Source organism: Suricata suricatta, chromosome 17 (genome assembly GCF_006229205.1).
Source record: "Suricata suricatta isolate VVHF042 chromosome 17, meerkat_22Aug2017_6uvM2_HiC, whole genome shotgun sequence".
NCBI lineage: Eukaryota > Metazoa > Chordata > Mammalia > Carnivora > Herpestidae > Suricata > Suricata suricatta.
The window spans coordinates 10,288,872-10,298,884 of record NC_043716.1 but is presented as its reverse complement, the minus strand read 5'-3'; positions in this window follow the sequence as shown (position 1 = coordinate 10,298,884).

Below are 10,013 nucleotides of genomic sequence, written 5' to 3'. Positions count from 1 at the left end.
CACATGGCCTTTCCTTGTTGTCTGTGTGCAGAGAGAGAGAGAGAGAGAGAGAGAGAGAGAGAGAGAGAGAGCGAGAGCGAGCAAGATCTCTGTAACTCTTCTCATAAGAACACTAATCCTATTGGATGAAGGCCCCACCTTTGTGCCCTCACTTACCCTTAGTACCTCCTAAAGACCCTATCTCCAGATACAGTCAAATCACGGGTTAGGCATCCAACCTATGAATTTGGGGTGGGAACGTGGGGTTAGGAAGAATGACACAATTCATTCCATAGCAATCACATTGGCTAAATAAAAAATAGTGCTGAGGCACCTGGGTGTCTCAGTCCATTAAGTGTCTGACTCTTGATTTCAGTTCAGGTCTTGATCTCAGGGTGCTGAGTTCAAGCTCTGCACTGGGCTCCAGGCTGGGTATGGAGCCTACTTAAAAACGAAGAAATAAAATAAAAATAATGCTAATGCCAAATGCTGGAGAAGCAGCTAAGAAATGATCTCATATATTACAGATAGAGATGTAAAATGGTACAGTCACCCTGGAAAATATTTGTCAGTGTCTTAACAAACTAAACACACACTTTCCATATTACCTAGCAATCATACTCCTGGGCATTTCCCCAGAGAAATGAAAACTTTAGTCCACACTGTAAGACCCTCCTTGGGTCAAGCTGACCCTAATGGGAAAATGCCAGCCATGGTTTCACACTCCAGCCCTTTTCTGCTTGAACAATTAAGGGTTGGGAAATTGAACTCTGGAAGTTCTAAGATGTAACCCATAAATTATAACTTAAAGGTTAACTTGTTTTCTAAGATACTGTTGCTAGATCCCACCCTTTAACTGCAAAGTTCTCACTTCCGTGCACCTGCTTCGCCTCCCCTTCAGACCTGTGATTGGTCACTTCAAATTTCTCCTAAGACAAAGATGTTTGTGTGTCGAAATATGATTTACAACTACAGAATGCTGTAAACTATGATTGATGACTTATTTTGTCTTGCCAAAGCCCTTAAAAACCCTGAGCTCCTGCTCCGCAGCGCTTTCTCCTGAGGACTTGCCACCACTCAGGAGGGGCCGTTCGGCTGAACTAAAATAAAACTCATTCACCATCTCCATTTGTGTCCATGGGTTTTACTCTTGGTGACTCGCTTCAGGAGGGAAATGGTCTAACAACACAATCTATACATACGTGTTCATAGCAGCTTTATTTGTAACACCCCCAAATGGAAACAACTCCAATGGCCATCAGGTGAATGGTTAAACCAAAGGTTATGTGAGCTTTTCTTTTTTTCATTCCCTATTAACAGGAATCAAGATTCTAAAACCAAGAGGCAGATCCCAAATGATAAAATAGCCTTGTCCTTCAGAGAATGATCTGGTCACCTAAAAAGCAGCTTAAAAAAGACGAAGAGGCTCAGAAGGAAGAAAGTAACCAAGAAAAGAGCCGGACAACCAAGAGGGAAACACAAAAGTTGAATCAAAAGAAAGAATTTCAGCTAAGACAGGGGTCACACAAACCCTCTGATTCGGAAGAAGGAGATGATCAGGAGAAAAAGTAGAAGAAAATTTCAGACTCCTCATTGAAGGAGCGTTTTGAAAGGCCAACAAGAGAAAGAAGCAGCCAATAGAAAATGCAAGCAATCGAGGCTCCTGGGTGACTCAGTTAGTCAAGCGTCCGACTTCAGCTCAGGTCACGATCTCACAGTCCCTGAGTTTGAGCCTTGTTTTGGGCTCTGTGCTGACAGCTCAGAGCCTGGAGCCTGCTTCAGATTCTGTGTCTCCCTCTCTCTGTCCCTCCCCCCTCAAAAATGAATAAGTGCTTAAAAAGTATTTTTAAAAAGAAAAAAAAAACACAAGCAAGACAATGGGAACTGAGCAACAAACAACCTGTAATCTACTGTAATGAAAATAAATCTCGGGGCACCTGGGTGGCTCAGTTGGTTAAGCATCTGACTTCTGCTGAGGTCATGATCTCACAGTCTAAGAGTTCAAGACCTGCATTGGGCTCTGTGCTGACAGCTCAGAGCCTGGAGCCTGCTTCCGATTTTGTGTCTCCCTCTCTCTCTACCCCACTCCCACTCCCACTCTGTCTCTCTCTCTCTCAAAAATAAATAAATAAACATTAAATAAATAAATAAATCTCCTTTTGGTCTCAAAGCACTAACTCAGTTACCAAAAAGAGAACACAGGGGCACCTGGGTGGCTCAGTCGGTTAAGCGTCCTTCGGGCTTTGGCTCAGGTCACGATCTCACCGTTAGTAGTTTAGAGCCCAGCATCAGGCTCTGTGCTGACAGCTCAGAGCCTGGCGCCTGTCCTCAGATTCTGTGTCTCCTTCTCTCTGACCCTTCCCTGCTCACGCTGTCTCTCTCTCTCTCTCTCTCAAAAATAAACAAAACATTAAAAAAAAAGAATGTTAATTAAAAAAAAGAGAGAGAGAATACAGATAGAGCAAACAAGGGATGAAGATCTTGACACAGAATCATTGGACCAAATATTCCAGATTCTAAAATGAGGACTTCTTTGTTAATAGCATTATTTCTGTGTTGCAATCATTTAAAAATTTGTCCCGTGAGATACATATGGAGGCAGGCTATCATCCTGTTAAAAATTTTTTACCAAGCTTGCGATGCAGCTTTGTGTTTGGAAGTTATCAGTTCAGATGAAGATAGTACATTATTTCACTTAGAAAACATAAAAACTGCATTTTGTTTTGTTCATGTGTTAAGCTGAAATAGCTGATGTATCCCCAAGAATTCCTTTGTTGTACAATTCTTTAGAATCCTAATAATAGTGTTTTTTTTAATCCTGAGAGATTAAACAGTAGACTTGTAAGAAACAGAACTGTAACAAAATGTTAAATTTAAAAAATTGTAAATAAAAATATAGTTAAGGCTTGCATGAATAGTTAAACAAACATCCATACCATAGAATACTAGCCAGCAATGTAGAGTCCTGAGCTGTTGGATGGAAATCCAGGGCACGATGCTACATGAAAAAAGACAATCTCAAAGGTTACATACCGTATGATTCCTTTTTTTTTTAATGCTTATTTTTTATTACTTCTTTTTCAGAGAGAGACAGAGTGTGAGCGGGGGAGGAACAGAGAGAGAGGGAGACACAGAATCTGAAGCAGGCACCAGGCTGTGAGCTGGCAGCACAGAGCCTGACATGGGGCTCGAACCCAGGAACTATGAGATCATGACCTGAGCCGAAGCTGGACACTTAATCAACTGAGCCACCCAGGTGCCCCTAAAGAGTTTTTTTTTAAATGTTTATTTATTTTTGAGAGAGGGGGGAGGGGGAGAAAGAGAGGGAGACACAGAACCCAAAGAAGGCTCCAGGCTCTGAGCTGTCAGCACAGAGGCCGATGTGGAGCTTGAACCCATGAACCGTGAGATTGTGACCTGAGCTGAAGCTGGATGCTTAACTGACTGAGTCACCCATGTGCCCCATGTATGATTCCATTTATATGACATTGTTGAAATGACGTAAGTAGAGAAATGGAGAACAAATTCCTCGTTGCCACGGTGGGGTTGGGGCATGAAGGGGTAAAATGAGAGAAATCTTTGTGGAATAGTTTTCTTTTGATTGTAATTGTAATCAGATGAATCTATACATGTGATAAAACGGCATGGAACTATACGCACACATTTATCAATGTGAACGTCCTGATGTGGTATTGTACAGCAGCTATGGAAGATGAAGCCGTGGGGGAGAGACTTGGCCCTCTTTGTATTATCTTTGAAATTTCCTGTGAATTACAATTATTTTGAAGTAAAAAAAAACTTTTTTAAAGTTTATTTATTTATTTTGAGAGAAAGAGAGAGAGAGTGTGTGAGGGTAGGGGTGGAGAGAGAGGAGAGAATCTCAAACAGGCTCCATGCTCTCAGTGCAGGGTTCAACGTGGGGCTCAATCCTGTGAGCCATGAGATCATGACCTGAGCTGAAATCAAGAGTCAGAGGCTTAACTGACTGAGCCACCAGGCACCCCTAAAAAAACCCTTTTAGAAGTCTCAAGATAAACATCACCTCCAAAAGTTTCTCCATACCAGAACCCCCATCCGTATACCACACAATGAAAAGCAAGAGAGAGAACATCTGGTCCCCCAAATATCTCTCAAAACTCTTGGATTCATTTGGATCATATCAGCTTCTCTCCTGTGCTGTCAATAAATGGACCAAATGGAGCTGATCCTGTGAGCAGGGGACAGTGTCTGTCTCCAGGCAACTTCCTGCTACTCAGTGGGGTCCAGGAGGCTATGAATATAGGACTTCTGTGTCAGAGCAAGTGGACAATGACCAAACTTTCAGCAGAGGTGGAACTCTGCCTGGGATTTTGAAAATAAATCCCTCTGCTGCGGAGGACAGATGCAGAAGCACCAGAGTGACAAGGAAGGGCAACTAGGAGATCATTGCTATTAAGAGAAATTATCCAGAGGCGCCTGGGAGGCTCAGTCCGTTAAACATCGGACTTCGGCTCACGTCATGCTCTTGGGGTCCGTGGGTTTGAGCCCTGAATCAGGCTCTGGGTTGATAGCTCAGAGCCTGGAGCCGGCTTCCAATTCTGTGTCTCCCTCTCTCTCTCTGCCCCTCCCTCCTTGTGCTCTCTCTCTCCTAAATGAATAAACATTAAAAATGGTTGTTTAAGTTGTTCCTTTGTTTTTAAAGGACACATTTATACTGTTGACTGTGTGTCTAAAGACTAACCATGCATCAACTCATTTACACAAAACAACCCTATGAGGGAGGCCTCTTTTTTCTTCACTATTTACAGATGAGGAAACTGAAATGGAGAGAGAGTAACTTAGCCACGGTCAAGAGCTACAAATATTACAGCTGCATCCTGGGATGGGAAAAATGTAACAAGAAAAAGATCAGACAAACCAGGAGCCTCGTGGGAACCGTAATTCCACTGAGATACTTTGTATGTAACGTGTTAACTTCTGCTAAGACACCCCGTTCCCCAGCGTCTGGAGCTGGGAGCGTTCGGTGGAATCCTCAGCACCTGACACAGGGACCACGCACTCAGTCTGTGCTGTGGGCGTGAAGGAATGAATCCAGGATGAAAACTACACCAGTGTACACGGATAATTTAAAAATAGCTTATTTGTAGGGGCACCTGGCTGGCTCGGTTGACAGAGCGTGCAACTCTTGATCTTGGGGTGATGAGTTCGAGTCCCATGTAGGAGGCAGAGCTTACTTATAAATAAATAAATGAATAAATAAATAATAAAAATAAAAATATTTTCTTTGCAAATAATTTCAAATTTACAGAAAATTTCTGAGAATCAGAATAATAGAACATTTGTGTATCCTTTCCTTTACCCCTAATCTCAAATTGCTAACATTTTGTCCCATTAGCTTTAATATATAATAACTATAACATATAATATTATATATGCTAACATAGTGACATAACATAATTATAATATATATGATTATATATTATAGCTTTAATATATAATATAGCAGTAATATACATGTGTTAATTTAATATATTCTAGTATCTAATATTATATATGATTATATATTATGTATTATAGCTATATATAGTTTTATAATGTAAACATATAATTATATAATACAATTATAATAATATACAGCTATAATCTATGATAATTATATATATATTTGACCCTTGACAATATATGAGTTTGAGCAGGGTGGGTCCACTTATATAATTAATAATTTTTTTCAATAAATACAGTACAGTACTATAAATGTATTTTGTCTTCCTTATGATTTTTAAAAAATGTTTTAATGTTTATTTTTCAGAGAGAGAAGCAGAGAGACAAAGTGTGAGCTGGAGAGGAGCAGAGAGAAGGGGGAGACACTGAATCTGAAGCAGGCTCCTGGCTCTGAGCCGTCAGCAGAGCCGGACACAGGGCTTGAACCCATAAACTGTGAGATCATGACCTGAGCTGAAGTCAGACGCTCAACCAACTGAGCCACCCAGGTGCCCCTCTTCCTTATGATTTTCTTAATAACATTTCCTTTTCTCTAGCTTACTTTATAAGAATACAATACAAATAATAGACAAAATACGTGTTCATCTACTGTTTATGTTATCAGTAAGGCTTCCTGTCAATGGTAGCCTGTTAGTGGGTAAATTTCGGAGGAGTCAAAAGTTATACATGGATTTTTCAGCTGCACAGGTGGTTGGTGCCCTTACCCCCTGTGTTATGCAAAGGTCAACTGTACGTTTTTATTGAATCATTTGAGTGTAAGGTCACCACATATCAAGTCCTTTATCCCTAAATACTCAGTGTATTCCCTTAAGAAATTCTCTTACGGGGCACCTGGGTGCCTCAGTCGTTTAAGCATCAGACTTCAGCTCAGGTCATGATCACATGGTTTGTGATTTCGAGCCCCACGTCAGGCTCTGTGATGACAGCTCAGAGCCTGGAGCCTGCTTCAGATTCTGTGTCTCCCTCTCTCTCTGCCCTTTCCCCGCTCACACTCTCTCTCTCTGTCTCAAAAATAAATAAACGTTAAAAAAAATTTTTTTTAAATAAAGAAATTTTCTTACCGGGGCGCCAAGGTGGCTCAGTGGGTTAAGTGTCCAACTCCTGGTTTTGGCTCAGGTCATAATCTCACAGTTCGTGAGTTCGAGTCCCCTATCAGGCTCTGCGCTGACTTCAAGCCTGCTTGGAATTCTCTCTCTCTGCCCTTCCCCTCTCTCAAAATAAATAAATAAACTTTAAAAATAAAAAAGAAATTCTGTTACAAACTATAGTACGTATCAACTTCAGTAAATTTTACATTGACAATACATTTTAAAAATTGAATCTATCATTCGTATTTGAATGATGCAATATGACACAAGCAATGTCCTTTTGGCGTTTATTCCCCTGTTGTGCGCTGGCCGGGCGCACAGAAGCAAGGACGTGAGGATAAGGAGATGAGGAAAAGAAGAGAGAGAGTCAGAGGATGGGCAGGGAGGAGCAACATGAGCGGTGCCCATATTGCCACTTTATTCCTCACAAACAAGTAGTTTTATACAGACAGCCACAGGTGCAAACAATCCAGGAAGATTGCCAAAGCCTGAAGCACAATCAACATTCCAACTCAAGAAGCATGAAGGTCATTTGTACAATTAACGTTTTAACTCAAGTAATCTAACTCTAGAGAGACTGGGGGCAGCTGCAAGGGTTGCAAGGGCACGAGAATTTTTGCTCATTAACACTCCCCCTCCTGGCTCCTCGCTGCTGCTTCCCACATTCCCCCCTCCCCACTACCCAGGATCCAGTCTGGGTCAGGAATTGTGTTTAGTAGTTGGAGGTGTCTTTAGCCTCCCTCACCTTGAACATTTTCATCTCCGTTTATGTATGTGTGACAGTGACATTTTTATGACACTGACATTTTTGAAGAATAGGTTTTAAAAAAAAAAAAAAAGTTTATTTTATTTTATTTTTTGAGAGAGAGAGAAAGAGAGTGCGCGCATGAACTAGGGAGGGGGTAAAGGAAGAGAAAGAATCTTAAGCAGTTTCCATGCTCAACATGGAGCCAGACACGGGGCTTGATCTCATGACCTGGGATGATGATCTGAGCTGACATCAAGAGTCAGACACTTGAGGGACTGAGCCACCCAGGTGCCCCCAAAGTAAACTTTATTTACAATAGTTTTAGATTTTAAAAAAGGTGCCAATTGGGGCGCCTGGGTGGCTCAGTCGTTCAAGCATCTGGCTTTGGCTCAGGTCGTGATCTCATGGTTCATGGGTTTGAGCCCTACATCGGGCTCTGTGCTGACAGCTCAGAGCCTGGAGCCTGCTTTTGGATTCTGTGTCTCCCTCTCTCTCTGCCCCTCCCTTACTCCCACTTTCTCTCTCTCAAAAATAAACATTAAAAAAAATAAAGGAAAAGACACTCTCTCTGGGGCACCTGGATGGCTCAGTTCGCTGAGGGGTGACCTCTGCTCAGGTCATTATCTTGCAGTCCCTGAGTTCAAGCCCCATATCAGCTGGCTAACGCTGTTAGCTCAGAGCCTGCTTCAGAGCCTCTGTCCCCCCCTCTCTCTGCTTCTCCCCTGCTTGTGCTCACTCAAAAATAAACACAACATTGAAAAAAAATTGTAAATAAATAAATAAAATACACTCTCTGGGGTGCCCAAGTGGCTCATCAGGTCATGATCTCATGGTCATGAGATCAAGCCCTGTGTCGGGCTCCTCACTGGGTGTGGAAACTGCTTAAGGGTGTCTCTCCCTCTCCTTCTGTCCCTCCTCTGCTCACCTGCTCACTTGTGTGTGCATGCTGTCTCTCTCAAGAAAAATAAAAGAAAAAAGAAAAAAATACACTCTCCATTCTGCCCTCTGCTCACACTCCGGTAACCACCAATCTATTTTTTGCTGATATTTGTTTTGTCTTGTTTTGTTTTTGTTGTTTAGTAATCTACACCCAATTCGGGGCTCAAACTCATAACTCAGAGGTCAGGCGTTGCATGCTCTATGAACCGAGCAAGCCCGGCACCCTTCAGTACTTTCTTTTTTCTTTTTAAAAAATGTTTCTTATTTTTGAGAGAGAGAGAGAGAGAGAGAGAGAGCAAGCACACGAGGGGGATGAGCGAGGGGCAAAGAAAGAGGGAGACACAGAATCCGAAGCAGGCTCCAAGCTGTCAGCACAGAGCCTGATGTGGGGCTCAAACTCATGAACCGTGAGATCATGACCTGAGCTGAAGTCAGACGCTTAACCGACTGCACCACCCAGGCACCCCTATGTCTATTTAATTTGAGAGAAAGAGAGTGAAAGCACACTCATGTGGAGGAGGGGCAGAGAGAGGGAGAGAGAGAATCCCAAGCAAGCTCTGCACTGTCAGCATGAAACCTGACACGGGGCTCCAACTCACGAACCACAAGATCGTGACCTGAGGGGAAACCAAGAGTCAAACATTTAAGGGACTGAGCTGCCCAGACAACCCTAAATACCTACTGTTTACTGAGTTTCTAATATTTGCTAAATGCTTTGTCTGTTCTTTCTTTTTTTCTCTCCCTCTTTCTCTCTTCTCTATTTTAGAGAGAGCTTGTAGGGGAGAGGGAGAGAGGATCTTTAGGAGATTCCACACTCAGTGGGAGCCCAATGGGGGACTCAGTCACGTGACCCTGGGATCATGACCCGAGCTGAAATCAAGTCAGACGCTCAACTACTGAGCCACCCAGGCGTCCCTGCTATTGTTCAGTGCATCTTCTCAAAGTGAGCATTTGCATTTACTAAGGAAGAAACTTGGACAGTTCAAGTCACTTGAGGTTCTACAGCAAAAAGGCAGATGAGGGCTGACTGGCCGGAACATTCTTACAGTTTCTATGAGCCCTGTGGGTCCCACATTGGGTCATGACCTATATCACCTCAGAAATGAAGAAATTCTACAGATCCAAATTAAAACCCAGAGGGAAGAGTGTTGGATGATGGCGGCAGTGGCGGTATAGTATTTCCAATCCCCAAATTCCTGCATTAAAACAGTTCAACCAGGAGAGCACACCCAAATCTCACTGACTAGATCCACAACAAAACCAGTAACAAGGACTCAAACTATCACGAAGGCGCACTAGGGTGCCTCGGAGCCCTTCCTGGGGAAAGACAGAAATGTCCGAACATTTCTGGAGGGTTAAAAATGGCCCCAAATCTTTTAAAAATCCTTCTCACTAGGGTTATGTTATCTTCGCTTGAATTGGAGTGTCCTCTGTGGCAGCTTTGATTACTAGAATTCCAAGAAATGATAAGGAGCTGCTGCCTGGGCTCAGGCCTTAAAAACCTTTCGGCTTCTACTTCCTGTCCCGCCCACCCTGGGGATAGCTGGCTGCTGATGTCAGAAGTCAGGCTACTGGAAGGAAGCCCGCGCTAGCCACAAGGATAGGGCCCATGGAGAGAGATCAAGGCCTGACCGGCCCCATGGCGGGTTGAGCCCATTCTAGTCCAGGTACTGGACGGGTGAGCCAAAGCCAGTAGCCTTTGGAAAATTCCAGCCCCGGTCCACCATTCTAAGTGCAACCATATGAGAGAGCCCAGGAGAAAGCCACCCAGTGAAGCC